The 5583-nt window shown below is 36.0% G+C and overlaps 1 pseudogene; it reads right to left on the bottom strand.

Annotated features, from left to right (window-relative positions):
* Positions 1 to 4019: 4019 nt before the first annotated feature.
* Positions 4020 to 4443, bottom strand: LOC127677858 (nucleoside diphosphate kinase B-like; annotated as a pseudogene).
* Between the last annotated feature and the right edge of the window lie 1140 nt (positions 4444 to 5583).

The raw sequence follows: 5583 nt of genomic DNA, 5'->3' as shown, positions 1-5583 counted from the left end.
CTCTGATCTTTTAATGAAATTTGTCAAATCATGGTGTTTTCGTCAGGTTTTCTATTTCTTCACAAGCATCATGACCAAGAAGCAAGTTGGGGAGGAAAGGGTTTATTGAGCTTACACTTCCATATTGCAGTTCATCACCAAAGGAAGTCAGAACTGGAACTCAAGCATGTCAGGAAGCAGGAGCTGATGCAGAGGCCATGGAGGAATGTTACTTACTGGCTTGCTTCCCCTGGCTTGCTCAGCCTGCTTTTTTATAGAACCCAGGACTACCAGCCTAGGGATGGCACCACCCTCATTGGGCCCTCCCACACTTGATCATTAATTGAGAAAATGCCCCACAGCTGGATCTCATGGAGACATTTCCTCATGGGAGACTCCTTTCTCTGTGTTAACTCCAGCTTATGTCAAGTTGACACACAAAGCCAGGCACATTGCAACCCTCAACTATAAAATTATTTTCTCTTTGTTTCATAATTTTACTACTATTATAAATTGAAATGTAAATTTTTTATATACAGGGTATCTAATATGCAACCCCTAAAATGATTATTACCCATAGGTTGAGAAACGCTGATATTGACTTTCTCTCAGTTTTAGCAATGTTACCTATCACTTTCTGAAATATTTATTCAACCTCCTATTTCATTAGATATGAGTTGAAAGATTAATATCATCTTCCTCAATGATATGCCAACCCACAGGTGACACATACTATGAGTTCCCTGAAAGCCATCATGTCCTCCTTCTATCAGTCTAATTTTCCAGACTGTCATTGTTCATCAATGTGCTGCATCATTGATTCAGTCATCTCTCATTCACCACACTTTTATTGTGTTAAATTTTATTGTTCAATTCTATAATATTTGTTTAAATTTTTCATTGATTTTTTAAAATTTTGTTTTGTTTTGTTTTTGAAATGCAGTCTTTCTCTATAATCTAGGCTGACCTTGAACCTGTGATTGGTCTATAGGGTGCCATTATTAAAAGCATAAGCTAACACATCTCATTCCATTTAATTGTTTTTAAGAGTTCTCTTTATTTGTTAAGGTTTTCATTTTTAAGCACATATGCCATCATTTTTTAACCATATTTATGACTCTTTTTAAATCATAGTACTTAATTCCTAGCCTTGACTCAAGATGAAAAGGTCTTATTTTTCTGGTGTTTTTAACACAAGTTAGAAAATTTCTCCAATTCTTGGTCACATTCCCTTTTCACCCATCATGCTTATGTATTATATCATGGCTTATATTCTTTATCAAAAGGTAAAACAAAAAGTAAAACCCTTTCAGTTTTACCCAGAATAACTTGATAGATAGATGGGGGAGTGTACTTGCTTACGTCCTTGCTGTGAGCCTCTCCAAACTCACTTTATTTATGATTCATCAGTGCAGAATTTATAGGGTCAACGCTGAGATGTCTAAGTCCATCTAAGAAGGGCACGATCTTGAAGTGCCTTATTAGCTTTGATGGAAGTGTATGCTCAGTTCTTCTCAGGACACCGGTGAGCCAAGGAAGATGGAGGAGAACCAGAGTTGTCTTTTCAAAATCATGCACTGTTCTGAGCAATCATTGTGAGTACTTGGCTTAGACTCGCCATTCTTCCTCTTGAACAGTCTATACAGTGATAACTAGTCTTAATATTGTCACTTCTCCATTCAGTTTGCTGGCTATAGGTGGAGGCCTTGCTTGCTTATGAACTCATTGCTTCATGTTCCTGGTGTGTATCCCAGTCCCTCCTGATCATTATGTGGGGCCTCTCTCAGGCGTCATGCCCAAAGGCACTTCCCTAGTACTGAGCTGGGTTTGTGTCTTGTGCTTCTGATGCTCAGTGCTTCCCACTGCTACTGCACTTGCTGTTAAATACCACAACTATGAATGTTCTCTTTCTAATTATGCTGTTTTCTGAGGACACAATAATGATGTGTCATTGATTCCTATGTCCCTAGTGTCTCACACATGAAAATAAACAACCCCCCTAAAAAATAAACTCATTGCTTTTGTTTACATAAGAGAGAGAGAAAGAGATAGATAGATGGACACACACTCAGAGAGAGAGAGAGAGAGAGAGAGAGAGAGAGAGAGAGAGAGAGAATTTACAATGATCATTTGCCATGCTGTTTTATGCTTCTAGAGCATAAAAGTGAGCTTAGTTTAGGAAAGAAAAACTATCTCAGTCATTTAAGCAAATGTTCATTGAAGTATTTTCTACTATAAAATTTAGAAGGAAAAGTCCCAAAATATAATGTGCCAATAAATCTTCTGGGTAGTTATCTCTTATTTATATATTTCAAATTCATCTGAAATCCCCTGAACAATAATTTAACAACTTGTTAAAAGTTATAGGTGTCTCATTCTGAGTTCCTTTGTGATGTCTGACACTAATTGGTCATCTTGTGCTCAGGCAGTTTTCAAGACTGACTTTCAGAAAATGGAAAGCAGTTGCTTAGCCACTGCTGATTAGGGTTATTTAAAAAAGAGGATCAGAAGCTATTTGTTTGAGATTTCAGCAACAACTGTTTAGGAATAATCTCTTTATATACATTTCTACTGCTTCATTTAACAATATTAAGAAATATAATGCCTTGGGCAAACATGTTAGTTTTGTTTATATTTAAAGTCACAGGACACAGGTTTTTAGCTAAAACCTTTATTTCATAGCTGAGAAAGAGCAATCTATAAATCTTCAGGTTGGATGACAGTTTTGATATCCTAATCAGCCTGAAAGGTCTTAAAAATATGTTTGTCAAGATATCAAACATGCTTGCCAAGATGTCAAACAGGTAATACAGACGTTTACCTACATTTTAGCAGACTCCTCTGTTGTATGAAAGAATGAGAGAAATGATAGATTTATTGGCATGAGACTTTCACATGTGGAATAAGATACTTTTATTGTTAGGACTGATTTCTTAGAGAAGTTCCTGAAAAATACTAGCCACTAAAATATGAAAAAAATTGCACATTCCTAAGTCACATCTACTTTTAAATCTTTAAAACTGGTTGCTCTTATTTATTCAATAAGAAAAATAAATAACAGTTATGTTTTAATTATGAAGTAGTAAATGCAGGTTAATTTATTTTCTGCCCAAAGTGAGCCAATATAGGACAAAGCATTTGTGATATTAAAATTGTGTTTAAATGTATTACTGACAGAGTGGCACAATTTTCTGATTAAAATACGAGCAGAGGTGTTTAAGTCCAGCTCCTATGGAAATAGAGAGGAGGTCCATCAAATTCTCTGTTACTTAAAATATGATTTGTAATAACATGACAGTTCCTACACACTATAATAAAACAATGCTGAATGACCTTTAAGGAATCAAAACAATATAACTAAATATACTATTATATTAATTTCACTGAAGTTCATTGTAATGACCGGGTCTCTCATATCTGTCTCTAATGTGATTATTGAAAGAAATGTTGGACTTAGTGAGCCACCTGAACTTCGGGAAGCCAGTGGCACTGTTTATCTTATGTGTTTAAACACACTGGTCACAGCTTCATCTGTGCAGACAGTTGGGCAGGATTTGTAGAATCTGCGTTAAAAAAATCGTGTTCACGAAGGTTCTGAGTGACATAGCAGTGTGATTTGCTCATATAATCACGGATGCTACAAGGGAGAGTTCTTGGCACTTCAAGGAGAACAGGGAATGGCCAGGAATCTTTGTATTCATTATCAAGGAACAAAGAGCTTTTATCCTAGCCCTCTTTTGTTGTGACAAGAATATTTGTAGAAGTAACAAAATGCAAGTGGTTTTTGAGACAGAAATCAGGATAGAAAACTCCAGAAAAAGAACACGGGAGGCTTATAAGGGAGATGTAGCTTATTGACAAAGGGATAAATTTAAAATCAGAAATTGAAAGACTCGACACTGTGTATTAGATAGGTAAGGAAATAAGGCTTCAATGACTTTGATTTTCACTCTCCCCACCCCCAGTTCCAGAGTCTTTGTTTTAGAAAAGATGATCCAATCTACTCAGTGGGATGAAATGCTGTGTCTAGGAAACCACGATTAGTGCAGAAAAGGACTCTGGTTTATCCATGTCTGCTCATACACCCATTCATAGGCACAAGGCTTACAGTCAATCAGTCTTCAGGCTTAAACCATAGGTCAATCTGTTTCTAATATCTCTCCGCTGAATCGCCGCTGTGAATGATGTTCCTGGCATCTTGAATGCAAAAATCCCCACAGATCATAGGGAGTGGTCTCTGGCCTCTCCCAGACCAGGGTCACCACAAGCCCTGATCCTGGAGGAAAGAATGGTTTTTCAGGACAGTGTAGTGCTGCTTCAGATGTTCTTCAGAAACCCGAGGGAACTTCATGACCACTACGTGGAACCTGCTTCTGCTCAAAGCACTTGATGATCTTGCGTACCAGAGCCCTTCTACACTCCATTCAGCTTGTTGTCAATGAAGGTACACTTGAGGTTGACCATGGTCAGAAAAACAGCGAGTCGACAGGTCTGTGATGAGCAATGAGAGCCAAGAGACTTATTCTTACTCTTAACGTTATTGGGAAACGAATAAAGGTGCATATAGGAAATGTGTCATATTTGTAATCAAAATAACAAGAAAAGTTATCCAATTCTAAGCACTTTCTTCCTGAATCGCAGTCATTGTAGTAAAGTAACTGACTGCCCTTACAATAATGGGTATCTCTGCCTTTTTGCTCCATTACTTACTCAAATACTATTGCATTTTCTTCGCTTTTCATCTCTATAAATACAAACATGTTGAACAAATTGCACACCATCAATTTCAGTAGCAACCTTATAGGAAATATTACAGTAATATAGCATCTGAAAATATTAAAGTATTGGTTTGTAAATCTACTGATTTATTTCTCAATAAATGTTCATCAGTATTATTCAGTATTTAGTCTAAATTATTACCACTTTTTGTGAACATCTTAATTGTTTAATTTTGGCATCTGACCATTACCAAAACATATTATCTCACTTAGTCTAAATTATTACCATTTATTGTGAACACCTGAATTGTGACCATTACCAAAACATATTATCTCACATTACCAGCACATTTCTGTTTATGATATAGTCTACTTAATAATAAATAAATCAAAAGTAAATACTAAGTGATCTTTAGGTTTTGGGAAACAGCAGCCATCTTCTCAAAGAACAAAAATTTATTCCTCATGTTGTATTCTTGGGTTTTGAAGTCAGTGGCTACAGAGGTCTTCCAGTCAGGTGAATGAGGTAATTACAGGGGATAGATTTTAATATTTTTCAGTGTTAGAATATAAATGACAATGGTTCTCATGGAAGAATTGTTATGTATTTGACAGTAACAAGAGGGATTTTTAAATGAACCAGATGATGAAATCATCTCAAAAGCTACCTTAGGAGTTCTAATTTTCTTTTGTTTATCTTTAAATAATGATACTTTACTAAATTGTGAAGCAAGAGACTGTGAACCATAGGAAATCAACCTATTTGTGTCTAATATACACATTGGCAGCAGAGAAGGAAAAACATCAGTCAGTGTTGTTGCTAAAAATTATAATATAGGAAATAGAATAAATGACAAAATGCCTTTGCAAACATCTCAGGAGTGGA

The sequence above is a fragment of the Apodemus sylvaticus genome, chromosome 2 (genome assembly GCF_947179515.1).
Source record: "Apodemus sylvaticus chromosome 2, mApoSyl1.1, whole genome shotgun sequence".
NCBI lineage: Eukaryota > Metazoa > Chordata > Mammalia > Rodentia > Muridae > Apodemus > Apodemus sylvaticus.
This window is presented reverse-complemented; position numbering and strand designations above follow the sequence as displayed.